The 24,005-nt window shown below is 41.9% G+C and overlaps 1 protein-coding gene across 4 annotated transcripts in view; it reads right to left on the bottom strand.

The window, feature by feature from the left end:
• The window catches only part of LOC122815561 (DENN domain-containing protein 5B-like), a 1,792,502-nt gene that overhangs the window by 749,384 nt on the left and 1,019,113 nt on the right, over window positions 1–24,005 (bottom strand). The window lies entirely within an intron of this gene.

Raw genomic sequence — 24,005 nt, 5'->3', positions numbered from 1 at the left:
GGCTTTGCAGTCTTTCTTCCCCCATCACACTCTCTCAGAACACATTGCTCTATACTTACATCACTGTGGTCTTGCTTTATCAATTAGGAGGAGAGCTACCTGTTACAGAAAGCCAGCTCAAATATGTAGCTATGCGGTGCTGGTGCTGCGGTAGCATTATTGCCTCACAGTAAGACGCTGTCCGGTTCGATTCTCAGCTAGAGCGTCTTCTTCATGGAGACATGCATGAATGGGCATACCTTCGTTGAAGGTTGTACATCAGGGCTGGTAACTCGGCATGGAAAAATCAACTACCAATCATTAGCGGACCGGAGCTCCGCTGTGGCGACCCCTAACCAGGAAAAGCTGAAAGACACAACAACATAGGAGACCAGATCGGTTTTTGCTAAATTATACTGGACTGAACACATGTAAAGTACAGTTGTGTATCTACCATAAATGTAGATGTTCGAGTGTGTTCACTGTTGCAGTCATTACATTTGGGTTTTCCTGCTGGCAGGCGACCCACAGTCAGCCCGAGTTCCAAAGTCTTGGTCTGGCGTTGGTTGCTGTTGCCTCTTCCCTGACGTCAGTGCACCAGGGGTATAAAAGTTGCAACCGACGCCATTTTCTTCAGTTTTTCTTGCCCCAGATGTCAGGTGCCCCCAGATAGGAAGGCTGAAAAGATAAAAATATGCCAAACAACCATGCATATATTACTATAAACATTTCCTTCATCTACAAGCAAATACACCACATAGGTTGTATAGAGTTGAGAAGTACAGGATAGTCCCAGCAAAGAGGGGGATGGAGAGTGGGTAACTTGGACTGCAACAGTGAATACACTCGAGCATCTACATTTATGGTAGGTACACAACTGTACTATGTTCATCGTGTTTCACTGTTGCAGTCATTACACTTGGGTAGAATCCCAAAGCTGAGGTTGGGTGGCTGGGTCTAGATTGGATTTGGCGAAGCTAACAAGCCCTGCATAACTGCAGTGGCAAAGCCTGCTCTGGATTTGGAGTAGAGAGGTAGGTGGTAGTGTTTGGAAAAAGTGTGCACTGAGCTCCAGGTTGCAGCTTCTAATATGTCTTTGGTTGGTACCCCTCTGAGGAAAGCTGCTGAAGTGGCTGCTGCTCTGGTAGAATGAGGCCTAATGCCCTTAGGCACCGATTTCCCATTTTGTGCATAACAGAAGCGGATGCAGTGTCCTATCCATTTGGAGATGGTCTGCTTTGTGATAGGCTTTCCTTGTGATCCTGCAGCATAAGCTACAAGCAGTTGCTCAGTTTTTCTGAAAGCTTTTGTTTTGTCCAAGTAAAATCGTAGCTGCCTGTGTATATCCAAAGTGTGCAGAAGTCTTTCCCCTTTATTCTGGGGATTTGGGTAGAAAGTAGTTAAATGAATGGTTTGTTTAAGGCCACACTGGAGACCACTTTTGGCATGAATGTTGGATTTGTCCTAAGAGAAAACCTGTCCTGATGAAAAATGAGGAAAGGTTTCACAGCCATCAATGCCTGTAACTCTGAGACTCTTCTTGCTGAAGTTATTGCTAGGAGCAGAGCAGTTTTCCATGACAAGAATTTTAGATCAGCTGTGCTGGCTGGTTCAAATGGAGGCAGTGTTAGTTTTTCTAAAACAAAGTTGAGGTCCCAAGTAGGTACTGGTGCTCTCCTAGGGGGGTCTTATATTCTTTACCTCTCTGAGGTACTGTCGTAGTAGAGGATGTGAAAAAATAGGATGATCCGTATTGTAATGAGCTGAAATGGCAGAGGCATGAATTTTAATAGATGAAAAAGATAGGCCTTTGTCCAACATCTCAGTCAGGTATTGCAAAATCTGAGGTATATTAGGGACCAGTGGGTCGAGCCCTTGTGCCTGGTTCCAAGCACAGAATCTCTTCCATTTGTCTGCATAAGATTTCCTAGTGCTGGGCCTCCTGGCTTTCAAAATTACATTCATAACAGCTTTAGAGAAAGGTGCAGTCTGAGTGGCTACATTATCTGCCAGGCTGCCAGGTTTAAGGTTCTGAGTTGACTGTGCAGAATCTGATTGTTTTGCTGTGTCAGAAGATGAGGGATTTGAGGTAGAGGCCAAGGTGGGCCTTGGGACAAAGTTTTTAGGATTGGGTACCAGTGCTGGCGTGGCCAGTCTGGTGCAATCAGTATCATTTTTGGCCTCTCTTGTCTGACTTTTAGAAGCACCTTGGTGAGAAGAGGCATCGGAGGGAAGGCATAGACTATCAGGTTTTTCCAGCTGAATGATAGAGCATCCACTTTCCATGCCTGAGAGTGATAAGTCCTTGTGCAAAATTTCTGTATTTGGCAATTGTGAGGGGAGGCAAAAAGATCTATGTCTGGGCATCCCCATTTCCTTGTTATCATGTTGAACACTTGTGGATTTAGCTTCCATTCATGAGGATAAATGAGATTTCTGCTTAGTTCGTCTGCCAGTGTATTTTTTGTTCCTGGCAGGAATTGTGCTTGCAGATGTACCTGGTAGGTCAGTGCTGTGTTCCACAAAGTCATGGCTTGTTTGCATAGGAGGTAGGAATGTGTGCCCCCTTGCTTGTTTATGTACCACATAACTGTGATATTGTCCATCTTTATTAGTAGTTGTCCTGGATGTATTAGGTCCTTGAAGGCTGTCAGGGCATTCTGTACAGCTAGCATCTCTTTTTGATTGATGTGAAGATGCATTTGCTCCTTGGGCCATGTGCCCTGAATACATTTTCCTGCCATATTGTGCTCCCCAGGCATAATCCGATGCATCCGTTGTTATTGTCTGCCTGGCTGTGGGTAAGGTGAAAGGCTGTCCCTTGTTGTGGTGACAGGCCTGAGACCACCATCGAAACTCCTTGTTGTAGGCAGGGAATCAAGGTTATGATTGTCCCTAGGCTGTGACAATGCTGAGTCCAAACATTTTTTAGATACCATTGTAGTTTCCTCATATGCTGTTTTGCATATGGAATTAGTAGAATGCAGGATGCCATGAAACCCAGGGCCTGCAGAATTTTTCTTGCAGGGAGCTGGGTCTTTGTTGCCATCATTTGAAAGTAACGAGTCAGTTGCCTTTGTTTGTCTGGCGTGAGATAAGCCATCTGGGCAGTTGTATTTAAGCTTGCACCCAGGAATATTATCTCTTGAGAGGGCACTAGTTTTGATTTATTTTCGTTTACTGTGTACCCTAGGCAAATTAGCAATCTTTTTTACAAATGCCAGGTGCTTTAGAACAATGTCCTTGCTCTCTCCTTGAATAAGGCAGTCATCCAAGTAGGGATAAATCTGAATTCCTTTTTGTCTGCAAAATGCAATTACTGGTGCCAGGCATTTTGTGAAGACCCTGGGCGCAGTAGATAAGCCAAAGGGCAGTGCAGAGAATTGGTAATGCATTGAGCCTGCTACAAATCTGAGGTATCTTCTGCACGATTGTCTGATTGGGACGTGCAGGTATGCTCCTTGAGATCCAAAGTAACTAGCCAAGCCTCCTTGCCCAACATGGGCAGAAGTTGTTGAAGTGTTAACATTTTGAATTTTGGAACATCCAGGAAAGTATTCAGGATTGACAGGTCCAGTATTAGTCTCCAGGCTTTGTCTTTTCTGGGTACTAAGAAAAGTCTTGAGTAAAATCCTTGTCCCTGTTCTTCTTGTGGAACTTTTTGAATAGCTCCCATATCCATAAGAGCAGCAATCTGTTTTTGTGCCTCTGCCCATTGGTTTTGTGGCAGATTTGGCATACCTTTTGGTTCTGGAAGCATGTGGAAGTGGAACCTGTACCCCTGAGAAGCTATATTCAGCACCCATTGGTCCTGGGTGATCATGTGCCAATTTTTTGAGAAAAGTGCTAGCTTCCCTCCTAGGGGTGCTGTCAACTGGTAAGAGCTTGGCATTTGCAGAGGGAAGTCATTGTGACTGTTTCCTATAAGGTTGTGATTTGTCTTCTCCTCCTTTGGGGGCTGAAGCACCCCCTTGTTTAGGTCTGTAGGAGCCTTGGGGCTGAGATCTGCCTCTTGGGCGTCTATATCTGCCTCTTTGTGGCCTGTCTGACACTGGAAAGGACCAATTTTTTGAAGGCCAGTTTCTGCTAAATCTAGGTGGTTGAACCTGTAAGAAATCTTTCACCATTTGCATTGACTTTGCTTTATCCTCCATTTTCTGTAACACCTCTTCTGCCTTAACACCAAAGTATCATGCTGTAGTGCAGCATCCAATAATTTTACTTTAACATGGTCAGGTAAACTTTGTTCTTTCAACCAAGCATGTCTTCGAATTACTGAGCCTGTAACTGCGGCTCTACAAGAAGCCTCTAATGAATCAAAACCACATTGCAGAGTATGATTTCCCACTTGTTCAACTGCATGCAATAAATCCTGCATTTCTTTACTGTCAGGACTTTCTATATTTGTAACCATTTTCTGCTTTAACAATGACATGAGATACTGTTGATATTTAAGCATGTGAAACAGACAGTTTAAAGCTCTTACAGCTAAAGTAGCAGAAGTGTAAACTTGTTTCCCCCATCTGTCCAGAGCTCTGGAATCCCTATCTGAGGGGACAGGATTTTTGGCAGTAGAAGCTTTAACCCTTTGGGACCCTGAGAAATTGTTTCTGGGTCTGCAGCGGGGTTTTTATAAAGAAATTTATGAGAGTCAGGGACCCTGTAGTACCTGTCTGGCTTTACTGCAGCAGTGGGTAAAGAATCTGGAGACAGACTGGATTCAGAAAAAACATCACCTACAATGTCAAGAACCTTTTCTTGGATTCTGAGTAATCCTGGCTCTCCCAATGGAAATGCTCCTTCTTCATGGTGTGCAGGGTTTCCCCAAAAGAATAATCCTCAGGCGGTGAGGCTGAAGGAATGGACTCTTCAGCATCAGAGTCCTCATAGCGAGGGAGAGAATAGCCCTGATCAGAAGAAGAATCAGAGGAAATGGAAACCTGATCAGAGGAATCATAATCAGTGTCTTGCCTAGGCCTTTTGTCAGGAGGGGTATGGGAGCCTCTGATTAAAGTAATAAGGTCTTCGGCCATTTTAAGCATCTGTTTCTTTGGCATGGATGACTATTCTGGAGAATGCTGCACTTGTTTCCTTGTCTTTAATGGAGTTTTTGACTTTGCCTTTGCTGCTGTAGTAGCCTTAATTGTAAGCTGTGAAGGTCTGAAAACACCCTCAGAAGCCGGTGCCTGCTCAGCGGCTCCGGACCCATCTGAGGGTATAGTTTCCGTAGGCCCAATACCTTGAGTTTCCACAGGCCTCGGTGTCTCCACATGGCTGTCGGTTAGGGCTGGTGGCTCTGAGGTAGCGGGTGTCAGGGGCTGCGAAAGCACCTCACTGAGAACCGGCGACTGGCCTAGAAGAGGCTTTGTCGTCGGTTTTGGACCTCGGATGCCTGTCTTTTTCTTTGTCTTTGCGTTTTTATACATTCCGGTCATCGTTTGTTCCGACGGCATTATATAAATGAAATCTTTGTCCAAAATAATGTAAAGCAAAATCAAACCGATGTTTAATAGTGCGTTTATTGAATCTAGCACAAAACCGATAACTAGTAATGTCGTGGTCAGGGCCTAGGCAAGGAATGCAATAAGAGTGAAAGTTCTTATGAGGTATTTGCTTCCCACAAGAAATACAATTATTAACTTTTACTGACATTGGTCTGGAGCAAGAAAAAGTTTCCCCATGGGGTACTTAGCTTTACTGAAGACTTTCGTTCTGAAATTCAATTTTGAAAATCTCAGGAGTCGGCTGACCGGCACTTGCGAACTGCTTTGCTTCGGGCACTGCACGGCAAGAAAGACTGAAGAAAATGGCATCGGTTGCAACTTTTATACCCCTGGCGCACTGACGTCAGGGAAGAGGTGACAGCAACCGATGCCGGACCAAGACTTTGGAATTCGGGCCGACTGCAGGTCGCCTGCCAGCAGGATAACCCAAGTGTAATGAGTGCAACAGTGAAACACAATGAACATCTACCTCATCCTGTGTTAAGTAGTAGATTTATTGCATTATGCTAGGAATTTGCCTTTTAAGTACTTGTAGTATTCAAACTTTGTATCAAGAAGAAATGAATGTTCAATGTGCAAGAATGAGACAGCAATATTCTTTACAAGGTAGAAAAGGATGAATGTTAGTAAATGAATGGTGAAAGTACATGTAAAAATGCAACAGAAAATGTAAGCCCCCGAGATTATCCCATGTTAGACAACCAAGTTACATGCTTATGAGATGGAACATTGATCTGGAACAATCTTGTACTTTTAAAATTGAAAATACACAGCTGTGTCATTGCTTCTCCTTAATTAAACCAAAGATGTAATTATGTGTATGTCAAAAATATACTATTTTTTTTTTATCAATAAAGAATCCGTAAAGAGGTTTGTGGTAAGCATGCATTTTCTGACTGGATAAAATAAGCAGAGCCACTCTAATATCAGGATAAAATACACAACACAAAAGTATGTTTAAGAAGGTCAAACTAGTACTCTCTAGACTGTATGGGGGTACTGTCAGATTGGAAGGTACACACACACAGCTTGTTGGTATTCTGATATTCTTCATAAAATGCCTTTTTTTTATTCTGCTTTGTTAATAATGTTTGAAAAAATAAATATATAAAATAAATGTTGTTTGTGAGTTCTTTCTCTCTATATATAGAACTAGGGTGAAGTTTAATTCTTCTGCAGAAGAGACGGAAGAGGGCTCTCCAGGCTAGAGTACAAACTCTTTTCTCTTGACAGGAGAAACTTAAGGGTCTACTCAGTAAAGCTAGCTGGTCTGATCCAGCATAGAGGATGCAATGTTATGCCCTGACTCTTATTCCCAAAAGTGGTCACTGGGAGAACTCTTCTCCTGCCTCCATCTCAAGTGTCAACTGATAATGCATAGGAGTGTGTTCCTTTGCCAGTCAGGGGTGATCTCACAGCCAAAAAGGGATTAAAGCCACTATAACATCACACTTCTGACTAACACAGTTGGCAGAAAGGTTAAAGTATTTGCCTCCAATGCACAAGGTTCTATCCTGACCTCTGACCAATGCCTGTGTGGAGTTTGCATGTTCTCCCTCAGTCATTTGGGGGTTCTTCCCACCTCCCAAAACATGCTGGGTGTTTCCACCTCAAATTTATCCAAGAATGGAGCTGTGTGCAGTATTCTCTATATAGGAGAGCATGGATCACAGACTGTATGCTGTGACATGGCTAGCCACAAAGTGGTGTAAAAAATGGCAATATGTGATTTGGTCTCATTGAATAATGTTGTCAAAAATGTGCATGGATATTTGCCAGTGATAAGTGGATTGAGGATTTGGCCTATTATGACCTAATCCAGAGACCCATGCTAATGGTGGAAGGGATCTACATGCCCCTATTGCCCAATGGTGCCAGCACAAAGCCCAGCACCCCTTGGTCAATAAGCTACTGGCCAGCCAATATCCAGTTGTCCAGCTTGGGTTACCTGGGATAGCTCTGTTGAGTGAAAGCAGGATGCAAAACCAATCAATCTGCCAAATGTAAACTAAAGATTGCTACACTCAATATAGTTTCAGTGAAAGGATGCAGCTTGGAAGTGGATGTCATGATGGTAATGAAGAGGCTGGGCATCCTCACTATTTAGGAGACAAGATGGAAGGGCAGTGAAGCAAAGCCCTTTGGCTTGGGATCCAGAGTCTAGTACTCAGGGGAGGACAGACTAGAAATGCTGTAGAAATTGTGGTGACAGAGAGAAGCTTCAAAAGACTGTGAGGGGATGTCTTCAGAGTTAGTGGATGGGCTCATGGCAAACAGACTCCAGTGAAAGGATACAGTACTATTCATAATCTCAAGCTATATATCACAGCAAATTTGTGATAGTGAGGAAATGAGTGCATAAAGGTAAAGCAATACAGCATGAGTTGGTGCTGATAATGGGGGTCTTGCATGCACATACTGGGACAGACAGAACAGGATGAGGATTGCCTGGGTCCACATGGGTGGGGCAACAGGAATAAAGGAGGACAGGCCATTCAAGACTTAAGTCTGGCAAATGGCTTGATGGTGATCAACACATGGTTCAGCAAGAGAGTGAATGACTCACAAAATCACATAAAAAAGTGGCCAATATGACATTCAGGTAGAAACTTTCCTAACATGGAAAAGGCACGGGGGTAGACTCCATGATTGCCAAGTCACCCCCAGTGAAACAGATGAGAATGGTGCAACATTATGCATCTTAACAAATAGTAAGTTAGTTAGACCATACCATGACTACATATTTCTAAAGTTAGGTATATAGGAAATTAAGTTACAATGGAGAGAACAGCTAAATAAAACATAGGTGAAAATGAAACAAATAGGCTACAGTCTACGAGAAAAAATGGAAAGTGCAGAGGAATAGAGACTATAGCAGTTGAGACATACTCTGAAAAGAAGCAGTAGATGTCAGCAGATGAGAGACAGAGAGTAGAAAACATGGATGTCAGTAAATGAGAAGGAGAGGGAGAGAAATATGGAAGATAAAAGGAAAAGTGGTGTGGACAGAAGTGGAATAGAGAAACTGGTTATTTTTTGGTAAGTAACTAGTCAGGCAGTGCTAGCATACATCAGCAGATGGGACACCTATGGGATGTGGGTGCATACAGGTTACACACTGACCCCTTTCCATCCTTTTCTTTGGAGGAGGACAAAGAGGAAATGATAAACATTATAGAAGCCCACTGTAGCCAAAGAGAAAGAAATGGCATGTAAGAATGAGATATTGACAAAATAAATTCTCCTCATGAATTTGAAACTAGTAGAAAATGGCAGGACATTACTTAATTGTAAGGGGAGAGAAAAAAGACAGAGAATGTTGCATTTCTGTCAGAATTACTGAATTAATTCTCCACCTCTGTATTTACATAGGAGCAAGTATGCTAGCACACAGTTTAGTGCATCTATGGATTGGGACAAATGGATGTATAGAAGACACACTGGAGGAAAGAAAGGATAAACTTAAGATTTCAATGAGATAAAGTACATTTTTAAGTAAGCTAACTGCAAGGGTTTTAAACAGTCAGTAGACGTACTTGATGAATTACTGACCGATAGGTATCACAAGACAAGCTGCTGGACAAAGTGATTCCCAATATCAAAAGGTGGCTCTGGGAACAAGCAAGGCAATTACTGGCATCATAAACTAATTGATCTCCCACTCCGAAAAAAGTTACTGAAAGATTCCATGTGGTAGGCTTTTGGAGTTCCTCAATGCTAATTCACTGGCTGAAGGTAGACAGCAAATTTTCTACCAGCACAAGTTGATCAACCCATGTGAGTGTGAAACCACTGGATGTGGGGCACATATAGTGCAATAAGGCTGTATAAGAAATGGCAAAAGCAGTACTAAAGAAGATGAATCTAAAAGAAATTTACCTTAGCAGCACCAAGGACTCCACAGTTTGTTGCTCTTCTAGCTCTATATTCTCTTACAGATGACTGAATCCAGGTGCGACCACTATTGACACTGCTTTTTTTTTTTTTATCAACATGAGAGAGGCCATTTTAAAGAACTGACATATTTTGTTGGCAGGTGCAAAACTACAGTTCATTGCCTCCTAGCTCTATTCAGTAGATCACAGAATCTGGGCAAGATCCTTTCTTATTAATCCTGTCCCTGGAAACCTCTCTTTTTATGCAAGGGTACGTGCCCTTTTGCTCAATGTAGTGCATTTAAAATGGTTCACAGTTCTGGTTCATTTCCCATTAACAAAAACACTTGAAAGCTAAATAATATTTTCTTATGCTAACACTTTTGCTAAAAATTAAATTTTTTCTACATGTGAAAATCCTAAGTGATGTATAGGCCATACAAATAAGTCAGTCAAACAGAGATTATGTGACGTACAGATAAAACAGCTTTAAGATCTCTAGCTTCTCTTGCATAACATTTTCCCCAGGGCAGTGTTAATTCCTTTAGGTTTTGTCTGTTAGATGCTCCTCATTTAGTTAGAGACGGCAATAGAAATTGGGCTTTGAATAATCTTAATGCAACTTTGAACACATTAATTACACCTTGGAGGTCTGAATGCTGACCCTAGTACAGCAATATTTGATAAACTCAACAGCAATATTTGATACACTCATCTACTCTATGCTTTTAGGTACTTTTATACTAAACAAGTGTCTTTCAATTTTTATCTAATTGCTTTTTCATGATTCTCACTACTTGTTAATTGGTGACATTTTTAGATGTGGTATGGGTTTTCTTCCAATTCCACTTGAAGGCTTGCTACAGACGAAAGGGGGCACAAGTTTCAAATAAAAAGTTATTTTGGACCTATTTCATCTCTTGCTGCCTTCTGTTGTTATATTTTTTGGACTTCAGTGGGTTGTTTCTGGGAATACTTCAAGGCCCCACAGTTTGTGGATGGGTCCCAAAGTGGTAGAATCAAAAGGAATGGAATGGAAACTGGCTGTCTGACTGAAAGCAGATGGTAATAATGAAAAAGGAAGTGTCAGTAAGCACTGAAGAGTCCACGGTTAGGTGCTGGGGCTTGTCTCATTTAATATATTTGTGTTAGTTATCACAAAGGGTGTAGAGATCAAGATCAGATTATATATAAAGACCATTGATGTAATCACAGCTGGCACTGTGGACAGATAGCGGGCAGCAAGGATTTAAAACAAAAAGTAAACTGCTAGTCAAGGAAATCTGCTGAAAACATGCAGTCATGGTAGGGGGAATTTAAGAAGGATGCAATAAGAAAACAATTTGGAGGTGGTAATTATTTACTTATGTATTTATTTATTACATTTGTTAACCGGGAAATACTCTGACGGGGCTAGTAGCCCATTTTCAGTGGAGACCCGGGGAGAAAAGATCCAGTAAACAGAAACAATCTTTACATATTAATGCTTACAAGACAAATATTAACATGAAAACAGACTAGTAAATAATCATAGTACAAGACAAATAACATAATACACAACTTAGAATGCTAAGCAAGCAATTGTAGGTAGTACAATCTTGAACTGCAGAGCACAGGCGTATGCAAATTTGGACTTATTGCATAAACAGAGGTGCCAAACACCATTTTGAGAGGTGGCAAGATATGTACCAAGATTTCATAGTAGAGGTCAGAGAGAAGTTGTAGTAAGAGGATGTAGACCATCGTAGATTGGAGAGATGTTGGGATGTGGAATAAGAGGATTTAGCCTGGGGAATGACAGGAGCAAAGCCAATGATTACCTAGGTAGTTATGTCATAGTTGTTTGAATGCATGAAGCTGAGGATTTTTTGTGATGGTTTGAGGGAGGGTATTCCAAAGTTTGGTAATTTTGGTAGAATAAAGACCGTCACTGCAATAGTTGCGGGATTGGGTGACCTTGAGTGTTAGTTTAATTGAGGATCTGAGGGGGCCTGGGATTGTGATGAGGTTGGACAAGATTGGAGAGAGCAGGACAGTTTATGGGTTGGTGAATTAACTTGTGGACCACAGTAGGTTGGTAGAGAGCTGTAAGGTTGGGGAGTTCTAGTCAGTTTAGCTGAGAGAGCACAGTACAGTGGTGCGTCCTGTGTGGTGGATTTGTGGCAAACTTAGCAATTTTGTTATAACACGATTCTAGATTATTTAGGTCAGATTTGCGAAGGTTAGTGAGAATATGAGATCCATAGAGGAGGGGAGAAAGCAGGTAAGATCGGGCAGTGGCCAGCCTGGCTCTGTATAATGTGCCAAGCTTGATGTGAACTTTTTTGACTGTCAATGAGACATGTTTATCAAAAGTTAGATTCTCATCAATAGTTACTCCTAGCTGTTTAGTATGAGTTGTTGGGACAATTTTGGTTCAGTTCGAGGAGAGGATTGATAGTGAAGACTTGAGATGGTTTGGATTTTTTGAATATTATTAATTTGGTCTTATGAGGGTTTAGAATTAATTGATGTTCAGACAGGTACTTTTCTGTGTTTTGGAAAGATGACTGCATTTTTAATTGGAGATCTAAGGGTGAGGGGCACAGCATATAAGGGTAGTGTTGACAATGGTGGCTTGGTCAGTTGCTAAGTAGAGGTCATTTGTGAATAAGTTAAAGAGGAGAGGGCTAAGTATAGAACTTTGGGACACCCCCACAGTGATGGAGAGGAGGGGGGTAAGAGTGTTTTCCCATTTGGTGGCATGCTGCCAATTGGAAAGATAGCTGAGGAACCAGAAAGAGCTGATGAGTTGAGGTCACAGGATGCTAGTTTGTTAAGTAGAAGTTGATGGGAAACAGTGTCAAAGGCTTTTGACATGTCAAGAAAGATGGAGGATACTACCTGGCCTTCGTTTAGATGATGGTTAATGGTGTTAGCAAAAGTGATTAGAGCAGGAGAAGTACTATGTTTAGGTCTGAAGCCGTGCTGTGAGTTGGATAAGAGATGTTTGCTGAGGAAATGGTTAAGGAGTTGTTTGCAGATGCATTTTTCTAAGATTTTAGATCAGGGGGAAAGAATAGCTATAGGTCGAAAGTGCATTATGTCTTTGGAAGGTCCTCCTTTGTGGAGTGGGATGGGGTGGGATATTTTCCACAGAAGTGGGACATAATGTTCAGCAATTGATCAGTTAATCAAGACTGATATGGGGTAAGCAACAGATGGGGCAGCAATTTTTAGAAATACATTAGGGAGATGATCGGCAGCCAGACAGCAGGGTCTAAGTTTAGCCAGGAGAGATTTTATGTAACTTGTTTGAATGGATGAGAATGAGAAGGGGTTGGGATTTTCAGGAGTAGTGGTGGGAGGAGTGAGAGGTGTACTGGGTTGATTTCCTAGTAGGAAGGTTATGGAGTTTATGAAGTGGGAGTTGAATTGAGTTGCAATGGGATCAGAGTTGTTAGGGGTTACTGGGGTTGGGGTAGTTGTGCGACCTAGGCTAAGGAGATAATTGATGTTATCCCAGAATTTTCTGGGGTTGTTTAGGTGTTGTTGCTGGCAGATTTGGAAGTACAATTGCTTGTCTGCTTTGGTATGGGTTTTTTTTGCTTTATTCCGTAATTGTTTATAGATAGAGAGGTTTGATATGTGTTTAGTGGTATGGTAAGTTGACCATGCTTTATCCCTTAGTTTAAGTAGTTGTTTGGTTTATTTAGTTAACCAGGGCAGAGGCTTAGATTTTGTGCGTACTTTCCTAGTTGGGGGTAGATTATCGAGTATGTTAAGGAAGGTGGAGTTGAAGAATTGTACAGCTAGGTTTAGTTGGAGGTTTTTAAGTGGGGTCCAATCACACTGTTGGAGGATATTGTTAAAAGTTGTCGGGGAGAAAAATTTTTTTTTTTTACAATGGATGCATTTGTAGGAGATGTCGTTTTGTGTATGTACCTAGTTTCTGTATAGAAATGTAGGTGAATGGTCGCTGAGGGAGTCTGGAAGCCATCCAGATATGTAGCTAAGGTTGGGTTTACTGGTTAGCATCCAGTCTAAAGTAAACTTTCTATTGGTGTGTTTGTCATTGTGAGTTGAGCAATTTATGGTCTGGGTGAAGTTGTAGAGATTGAGGAAATCAGATGGGTTTTTGGATGTACAAGATTGCCAGGCTAAGTTGAAGTCACCAAGAATAATAGTTTCTTGGTTGAAACTGGTGGAAGCCCATGATAGCAGACCTTCAACAGTGTGCAAGTTGTTGCCTGGAGGGAGGTAAGAAGCTATGACAATTATTGTTTTGCTTAGGTTTAATACAAGACGTGCGGTTGGAGTCTGGGAGTTTGCTAGTTCAGGTGGGCAGCAGTAGAGTTGTTCAATTTTAAGGCTGTCCTTAAATAGTACAGCTACTCCACCACCTCTGTTTATTCTGTCTAGTCTAATAATATATCCATATGGGGTGATCTCATTATTTTTGATGTGGGGCATTAACCAGGTTTCTGTTATCACTGCTATGTCAGGGGAGTAGGTGGCTATGGTGGCATGGAATTCACTAGTTTTGTTAATTATGCTACGAAAATTGAAACTGGTGAATAGTAGGTCAGTGTTGGAGGTTTTTGGGAGTAAGGAGTATGGATGGGAATTAGAAGAGTTAGGTGAGGTGCGTGAAGGGGAGGGGGGTGTTGTTGGGAACTGGGCTGGGATGGATGTCAGCACGAGGTTTGATTTTAGCGATGGAGTGTAGCATAAGAAGTTTTAGCTTGTTAGTTTATGACATCTGGATGCAGGGGATTTAGAATAGCAGATTTGTATGTGTTTGAAGGAAGCAAGAAGGCAGGTAGAGTTATTATACAGTTGTGGGCAGATGTCAGAGAAAATATGGGACAGGGGTTAGAGGTAGTTATAGGAAGGTTTGGATAATGGATGTGTTTGACATGGTATATGTGGAGTGTGGTGGAATTGAGGGAGACGTAGAAAAGAAGGATTAAGAGAGTATTGGTTAGTAAACAGTTAGAGAACTGCATGCTCAGTATTATGGGGGGTAGAATAGCAGAGAGGAGTGGGATGGAGAGAGGCTGGGGGTGGTGTCTGGGTTTGAAAGAGGAGAGGGGTGGGATAAAAGACTTGGAAACTGGGTGGGGAGAAGTGGGGGCAGAGGTGTGGTTGGGTTAAGTATAAATTAGAGGTAAGTGGGGGTGGGTGGGAATGGGGGTAGCATAAGGGAGCGGAGTGAGCCCGAGCACAGCCAGGGTGAATGGAGCTGGTTTAGCCAAGTACTGGAGTTTACACCCTGAAATAGCCAATCTATTATGGTGAAAAAATAGCAGGAATTGCCTTGTCTCAGGTTAGTAAAAAGTACAGTTTTGTACCTACCATAAATGTAGATGTGAAGAAAGCAACCAGGTTCTCTCACCACGAAACTGCTGCAGTCATTACACTTGGGTTATCCTGCCGTCAGGCAGTCCCGCAGTCAGCCAGAGTTTCAAAGTCTTGGTCCGGCATCGTTTGCTGTCGCTTCTTCCCTGACGTCAGTGCGCCAGGGGTATACAAGATGCATCCGACGCCATTTTCTTCAGTTTTTCTTGCCCAGATGTCAGGTGCCCCCAAGTAGGTAGGCAATACATATTGCTAATAAAAAATATACATATAAAATAAAAACAATACCTTCAGTTACAAGCAAATACACCACAAAGGATGTATAGGATAGAAAGGTATAGATAAGTCCAGCTAGTTCAGAGGGGATGGAGGGAGGGTAACCTGGACTGCAGCAGTGTGAACACTCGAACATCTACATTTATGGTAGGTACAAAACTGTACTATGTTCATCGTGTTACACTGCTGCAGTCATTACACTTGGGTAGAATCCCAAAGCTAAGGTTGGGTGGCTGGTCTATAAAGAGTTAGGATTGGCTATAAGGCCCTGCAGAACTGCAGTGGCAAATCTTGCTCTGGATTTAGAGTAAAGAGGCAGGTGGTAATGCTTGGTAAAGGTGTGCACTGAACTCCAAGTTGCAGCCTCCAAAATTTCCTTGGTAGGTACTCCTCTGAGAAAGGCTGTTGAAGTGGTTGTTGACCTGGTGGAATGTGGCCTAATGTTATTAGGGACTGATTTTCCATGCTGTGTGTAGCAGTAACAAATACAGTGTCCTATCCATTTGGACATAGTCTGCTTTGAGATGGCCTTGCCCTGTGATCCTGCAGCATATGCTACAAACAGTTGCTCAGTTTTCCTGAAAGCTTTTGTTTTGTCCAAGTAGAAGCATAGCTGCCTGTGTATGTCCAAAGAATGCAGAAGTTTCTCCCCTTTATTCTGGGGGTTTGGATAAAAAGTTGGCAAATGGATGGTTTGGTTAAGAGCCACACTAGATACCACCTTTGGCATAAAGGTAGGGTTTGTCCTTAAAGAAACCCTGTCCTGATGAAAAATTATAAAAGGTTCCACTGCCATTAATGCCTGTAGCTCTGAGACTCTTCGTGCTGAAGTTACTGCCAGGAGCAGAGCTGTTTTCCATGATAAAAATTTTAGATCGGCTGTATTGGCTGGCTCAAAAGGTGGTAGGGTCAGTTTTTCCAAAACGAAATTGAGGTCCCAAGTTGGTGTTGGTGCTCTCCGGGGCGGTCTTATGTTTTTAGCCCCTCTGAGCTACTGCTTTAGCAAGGGATGAGAGAATAAAGGAGGATACGTGTTGTAATGTGCTGAAATGGCAGAGGAGTGGATCTTAATTGATGAGAAGGATAGGCCTCTGTCCAGCATCTCAGTTAAGTATTGTAAAATCTGAGGAATGTTTGGTACAAGAGGGTCAAGGCTTTGAGCCTGGTTCCAGGTGCAGAATCTCTTCCATTTTTCTGAGTAAGCTTTCCTGGTGCTAGACTGCCTGGCCTCCAAAATGACATCCATAACCGCTTTAGAGAGAAGTGTTGCTTGTTTGACTAATGCATCTGCCATGCAGCCAGATTTAAGGTTTTGAGCTGACCGTGCAGGACCTGATTGTTTTGTTGAGTCAGAAAGTGTGGAATTTGAGGCAAAATCCATGGTGGGTCTTGAGCCAAGTTCCTTAAGATAGGATACCAGTGCTGGCATGGCCAGTCTGGAGCAATCAGGATCATCTGTGTTTTTTCTTGTCTGGCTTTTAGGAGTACCTTTGAAAGGAGAGGCAGTGGCGGGAAGGCGTACACTTTTAGGTTTTTCCAGCTGAACAAAAGAGCATCCACTTTCCATGCTTGTTTGTGATAAGTCAAGTCCTTGTGCAGAAATTTTGTAGTTGGCAATTCAGTGGGGAGGCAAAAAGATCTATGTCTTGGCATCCCCATTTTTGCGTTACCATGCTGAAGATTTGTGGATTAAATTTCCATTAGTGAGGGTCCATGATATTTCTGCTTAGATCGTGTGCCAGAGTATTTTTCTTTCCTGGCAGGAATTGTGCTTGCAGGTGAACTTGATAAGTTAGAGCTGTGTTCCACAAGGTCATGGCTTGCCTGCATAGGGGATAAGAATGAGTGCCCCCTTGCTTGTTTATGTACCACATTACTGTGGTGTTGTCTGTCTTTAGTAATAATTGTCCTGGATGCAGAAGGTCCTTGAAAGCTGTTAGGGCATTTTGAACAGCCATCTCTTTTTGATTGATGTGAAGATCCACCTGGTCTGTGGTCTACTTGCCCTGAATGCATTTTCCTGCCATGTGTGCTCCCCAGGCGTAATCCGAAGCATCTGTTCTTAGAGTTTGCCTTGCTGTGGGTTGGGTAAAAGGCTGACCCTTGTTTAGGTGACATGCTTGTTCCCACCATCGAAACTCCTGTTGTAGGCAGGGAATCATTGGTATTACTGCATCTAAACTGTGAGAGTGTTGAGTCCAAACACTTTTTAGGTACCATTGTAATTTCCTCATATGCAGTCTGGCATATGGTATTAGTAGTATGCAGGATGCCATGAATCCCAGGGCCTGCAGAATTTTTCTTGCAGGGAGATGGGACTTTTTTGCCAGTAATTGAAAATATTGAGTTAGTTGAACTTGTTTGTCTGGCGTGAGGTAAGCCATCTGGGCCGTTGTATTTAAGCTGGCACCCAGGAATATAATCTGTTGTGAGGGCACTAGTTTTGACTTCTTTTCATTTACTGTGTACCCTAGAGAAATTAGCAACCTTTTTACAAATGCCAGATGCTGTAGAAGAATGTCCTTTGTCTCTGCTTGAATGAGGCAGTCGTCCAGGTATGGATATATTTGAATTCCTTTTCGTCTGCAAAATGCAATTACTGGTGCCAGGGACTTTGTGAAGACCCTGGGCGCAGTAGATAAGCCAAACGGCAGTGCAGAAAATTGGTAGTGCATTGTACCAGCTTTGAATCTGAGGTATCGTCTGCAATTTTGTCTGATAGGGACATGCAGGTATACCTCTTTGAGGCCCAGCGTAACAAGCCAAGCCTTCTTGCCCAGCATGGGTAGAAGCTGCTGTAATGTCAACATTTTGAATTTCGGAATATCCAGGTAAGTATTCAGAATTGAAAGGTCTAGTATGGGCCTCCAGGCCTTGTCCTTTCTGGGGACCAGGAAGAGTCTTGAGTAAAATCCTGTTGTGGTACTTTTTGAATAGCTCTCATGTCCACGAGGGCTGAAATTTGTTTTTGTGCCTCTGTCCATTGATTTTGTGGCAGGTCTGGCATTCCTTTTAGCCTTGGTAAAGTATGAAAGTGGAACCTGTAACCTTGAGACACAATATTCAGAACCCATTTGTCTTGGGTGATTGTTTGCCAGTTTTGAGAAAAAAGTGCTAGTTTTCCCCCTAAGGGGGCTTCCAAAAGGGACGTGCTTGGCGCACGAAGGGGAAAGTCATTGTGACCATTTCCTGTAAGGCTGAGACTTGTCCTCACCTCCTTTTGGGGTTGAGGTGCCCCACTGTCGTTGTCTGTTTGAGCCTTGGGGTTGAGATCTGCCTCTTGGGCATCTATATCTGCCTCTCTGTGGCCTGTCTGACACTGGAAAGGACCAATTCTTTGTTGGCCAATTTCTGCTAAACCGAGGTGGCTGTACCTGTAAGAAATCCTTGACTGTTTGCATAGATTTAGCTTTATCCTCCATTTTCTTTAACACCTCTTCTGCCTTAACACCAAACAAGGTATCATGCTGTAAAGGAGCATCCAATAATTTTGCCTTAACATGATCAGGTAAACTCTGTTCTTTTAACCAAGCATGTCTTCGAATCACAGAACCTGTAACTGCGGCTCTACCAGAGGCCTCTAAAGAATCAAAACCACATTGCAAAGTATGTTTTCCCACCTGTTCAACTGCATGCAATAAATCCTGCATTTCTTTACAATCAGGAGTTTCTGAGCTTGCAAGCATTTTCTGTTTTAACTGAGCCATTAAATATTGTTGGTACTTAAGCATGTGAAACTGGCAATTTAAAGCTCTTACTGCTAAAGTTGCAGAAGTGTATACTTTCTTCCCCCATTTATCCAAAGCTCTGGAATCTCTGTCAGAGGGTACTGGATTTTTTGCAATGGAAGCCTTAACCCCTTTTGGACCCTGGGAAATAGTTTCTGGATCAGCAGAAGGGTTTTTCTAAAGAAACTTGTGAGAGTCCAGGACTCTATAATACCTATCTGGCTTGGCTGGAGCAGGGGGCAAAGAATCAGGAGATAAACTGAATTCAGAGAACACATCATCCACAATATCTAGCACAGGCGGAACAGCCAGGGGCCTGTGCTGAGGCAATAAAAGGAAATCCCTGAGCCTTTTCTTGGATTCTGAGTAATCCTGACTTTCCCAATGGAAATGCTCCCTCATGGTATGTAAAGTTTCCCCAAAAGAATAATCCTCAGGAGGAGAGGCTGAAGGGATAGATTCTTCAGCATCAGAGTCCTCATAGGAGGGTAGAGAGTATCCCTGGTCTGAAGAGGAATCAGAGGAAATGGAAACCTGATCAGAGGAATCATAGTCTGTATCCTGCCTAGGCCTTTTCTCAGGAGGGGGATGGGAAACTCTGATTAGAGTAATGAGGTCTTCGGCCATTTTAAGCATCTGTTTCTTAGGCATGGAGGACTGTCCAGGAGAATGCTGTATTTGATTCTTTGTCTTTAATGGTACCTTTGTCTTGGCTGTTGTTTTAATGGTAAGTTGTGAAGGTCTGAAAACACCTTCAGAAGCCGATGCCTGCTCAGTGGCTGCGGACCCATCTGAGGGATTAGTTTCCGTAAGCCCAATACCTTGAGTTTCCCGAGGCCTAGTTGTCTCCACGTGGGAGTCGGAAGCGGCCTGTGGCTCTGAGGTAGCGGGTGTCAGGGGCTGCGAAAGCATCTCACTGAGAACCGGCAAACCGGCGACTGGCCTGGAAGAGGTTTCATCGTCGGTTTTGGACCTTGGATGCCTGTCTTTATCCTTGTCTTTGCGTTTTTTTGGTATTGAGGTCGTCGGTTGATCCGACGGCATAATATAATTGAACCTATGGCCAAAGTAGTGCAAAGCAAAATCAAAACATCTTTTTATAGTGCGTTTGTTAAATCTAGCACAAAACCAACAACTAGTGACGTCGTGATCAGGGCCTAGGCATGGAATACAGTAAGAGTGGAAGTCCTTATGAGGTATTTGCTTCCCACAAGAAATACAATTATTAACTTTTTCGGACATCGGTCTGAGGCAGGAATACCCCTGGCACACTGACGTCAGGGAAGAAGCGACAGCAACCGACGCCAGACTAAGACTTTGGAACTCTGGCCGACTGCAGGACTGCCTGACGGCAGGATAACCCAAGTGTAATGACTGCAGCAGTGTAACACGATGAACATCAATAGTTATGTGGCTGATACCAGAATGACCTAAAGGAATTTGTTCTGAGTAGCTAAAGATGTTATGTTACGCAGCTTAGATAAGTTCTAGCTCCACAGTATAATATTCTGATATAAGGGACTGGGTTAGAAAGAGTAGCCTTTCTACACTATATTCGCCTGTAAGGGGTAATACAGAGAAAGCAATTGGCAATTAAGTTAGTATAGAAACTGCAATAGCAAAGGGATGGAGATGTAAATGCTATGGGAGTTGGGAGGCCTACTGAGGGAGGGAGTAGAACTGGAGAGCGACCCAGGGAGTGTGCATGCCACTAGTTTACATAAAGTGTAGTTGCAGGAATTAAATAACAATAAAGTCCTACTACAATGCAACTGCAACTGGGAACCTACACTTGCAAGTCAGTTGACAATGTAAGGTGGCTGCCTATAGACCAGGTTCAATGCTGTTCCCAAGTTTCTGGAGTGGGAAATGCTTTATTGTGACTTAAACAGGGTAACTGTAAAAATGAGAGGAAAACTGTAGAGTTTAGAGGTGGAACGCACAGGTAAAGGGGCAGAAGTTGTTAATAAACATGCAGAAAAAAGTGGCGTTGGCAAAAATAAAACTGTATAAGACAAGTTAAAAATGCTTATACAGTCTAGACACACTGTCACTTATGAATGAGCTGCACGACAGATGGGTTCAGGAAACAGGAAAAAAAAACCAGCATAATACATGATATAACACAAGGCAGACTAAAACATACAATTAGGTCTATGAACTACGAGAGCAGTTGAGTATGCTTAATTACCTACAATTCCACTGCTGCCTTCAGGAGCAATGTTAAAGAGACAGTAAACATTATTCTGAAACAAACAGACTAAACGATCATTTACGCAGAATTAAAAAAAATATATATACAAAGTAGGTCTATACTCAGAATTGTTGTGTTTGTTACAGAGTAAGAAAACGTTATCTGTAACAATTCAATGCATTGAAATTGCGTATAGTGTATGCTACTAATTATGCAATTCTAAAACAACCAGAGCTGGTGGTTAAAGGCTACAGATTGAGACAAAAATGACTGGGATGTGTTATCTAGGATCAAATTAAAAAAAAACAGTGGCACATACTTTCAATGAAGTGAGCAGTGAGCAACTGGCTTATACTTGAACAGTTTCACAAATTAAAATAGCAGCTGCTTATCTAGGGACACCAAGCACTAACTAACAATATAAACCTTCATAAATCCATGACGAGCAAACACTTGTAAGTATGCAGAGCTTGTAACAGTATTATAAAAAATAATAACTTGCGTGGCAGCACACTATCATTTAAGATGCTGCCTAGGACGCGGTTCTATGTATTTAAAAATGGTGCCGTCCCTACCCAGGGTTATTAGTTACCTCTGAGAGGGCTGGATAGGGTGGTGGGAGGGGATTATTGTGGGACAGCCAATAGAAATACCAAGCAGCTAAGTAGGTGTAGATGCGGGATCTGAGGTGGTAAAGGCAGGTATGTTACCCTGAAAGCGACGAGTACTGGAGTTTACACCCTGAAATAGCCAATCTATTATGGTGAAAAAAACAGCAGGAATTGGAAGGAAGGAATAAGGTGCAGGAATAATAGGAATTATCTCAATAGTGAATGTACTATGCAATATGAAAGGGCAATGATGAAGATCAGTAACATATTGAGGCGCAGAAGCAAACTGAGTGGATTCTAGAGATGCTTACGTCATCCTTCTACTGTGTAGCGTACTGGTAAGATCACATCTGAAGTACTATGCAGTTCTGGAGACCATACAATGAATGTAAATATGGCTAGTAGAAAACATATCAGGCAGATTACAAAAAATGGTAGAGAATACAGAAGTTCTGAAGAGCTGGGAACTGACTTCTAAACATGACATCTGCTAATTATAAGAGAGACCATAAGGAAATATTATGTGAACTTACTAGATTGTTCAGAAAAAGCAAAAGGTGTGGTTTTGAAGAGAAAGGACAAGGGGACATGGGTAGCAGTAAAAGGTATATTTGAGAAAATATGTTTTTGTTTACAGATAACAGAGACTTGGAACTCATTGCTTAAGGCAGTGATGCAACATATATTATTAGAGAGGATTAAAGTCGTTTGAGATAGAGCAAAGAAAGAATGGAACAAGTGTATGGGAAGGGCAGGTGTGCAAGTCAAAAACAACACTGACAGACAACCCCTAAACCATTTATCTTCATTAGTCAACACCTTCATATGTTCACATACTTGGGATGATATACCAAGGAAAGAACTCCAGACTGGGACCCTAAACCTACCAAATGGTAACTGAAATGCATTAGCTATAAACACATTCTGTGTGCTTCTAAGTGCATTTATATACAAAAAATGCACAAACACACACACACACACACACACACACACACACACACACACACACACACACACACAAGGATTATTGACTCGAAGAAGGTCTATCATCAAGAAGTGAGTTGTACCCTCATAAAATCTAAAGAAAATGATGAATACAAGTGAGCTGGAAAAAAATTGAGGATATGTCAAAACTGCAACTGAATAAACAATAAATATTCACATAAACCAAATAAGCACTAAAACAGAAGGAAAAGTAATGTAATTTACAAGCATGATGGTGTCATTAAATTTGGGAAGAAGGAAGAGCAAGACACAGCAATGTTACTTAGCAAAAAAAGAAAAAAAAAGCAATGTCTGAAAAGGGTCAAACTGAGGAAGTGTAGCCAATTCATTTCAGAGGTTTACGAGGGTGATAAAAATATATGTATATACGGAGTACACAACAGAATGTCATGTCCTACTCTGCTGAGACATAAAACATTACAAATAAATATCAAAAATCCAAAGTATCACTTAAAGTCAAAATGTTCCATATTCAAATATCAGCAAAGACTATCATCATCACTTCTGCAAATGGGGTCTCTGCCTCCATTCTCCATTGTCCAAATATATTAACTCCAAAATCATACAAACTACAGAAACTGGAAAAGTATTACAGCAAACTAACCCTTCTTTACTCATAGCAAGCTGACCTCAGAGAAAGTGTTAACTTCAATGAATGACTTTTGTAAAACTGAAACATGTAAGCACTCCACTGACATTTCACCATCTTAAGCTAAACATGTATAATACTTCAAATGCTGTCAAAATGGGACTTGATTTGTATACGGTTACCATATAAAGGATCAAGGAAAAACAGTTAGAGGGGCAGAATCTTGATTAAAATAAAAAGCAGAATGGGCAGACATAAAAAAACTGAAAAAAGCAGTTACAATCTTTTTTTCTCTTGTTACCTGGCTAATCCCTCAGTGTACTGGTTTGGCAAGTAACTTGCTCAAAATCATACAGTATACAAAATATGGAATAAGGGAATAAAATTCAAGACTACAAGATGATGCTCATTATCCTTTACCCTCTGAGCTATACTATTAACTAAATCTGAACAGATGTGCCCAGGACTGGTGTTAGTGGTGACATTTACCAAGAAAAAAAAGAGGCTAAAAAAAACCCCAGAAAATTCACTGTGAAGACAGTAATATGGCTTGCTGGAATTTACCCTACAATAAGTTTGACAACTACTATTACCACTGCCATCACAGTTAAGACATGAGGATAGGGCACCTGAAGACAAGAAAATGGCTCTCATGACTTAACTTTGCAAAACTGGCAGCAAGACACAGGCTGGAGTCTTTCTACCTCATCATTTTGACTTGGTGGCAGAATTACATATGAATTATAGAATGTTTGAAAGCCATAAAACTTAGGACTTAAGTTAGCAAGGTGTGAGGTCACACCTGGCAAGTCAAAGTGCTTCTTTAACAAGGTAACAAGGAAAGCAAACTAATGAACTGCTGCAGGATTACAGCCTGCTTAAAGTTTGAGCAAGTACCTCACAA

This window comes from Protopterus annectens, chromosome 11.part0 (genome assembly GCF_019279795.1).
Source record: "Protopterus annectens isolate FY-2018-M chromosome 11.part0, PAN1.0, whole genome shotgun sequence".
In the NCBI taxonomy this organism is placed as follows: Eukaryota; Metazoa; Chordata; order Ceratodontiformes; family Protopteridae; genus Protopterus; species Protopterus annectens.
This window is presented reverse-complemented; position numbering and strand designations above follow the sequence as displayed.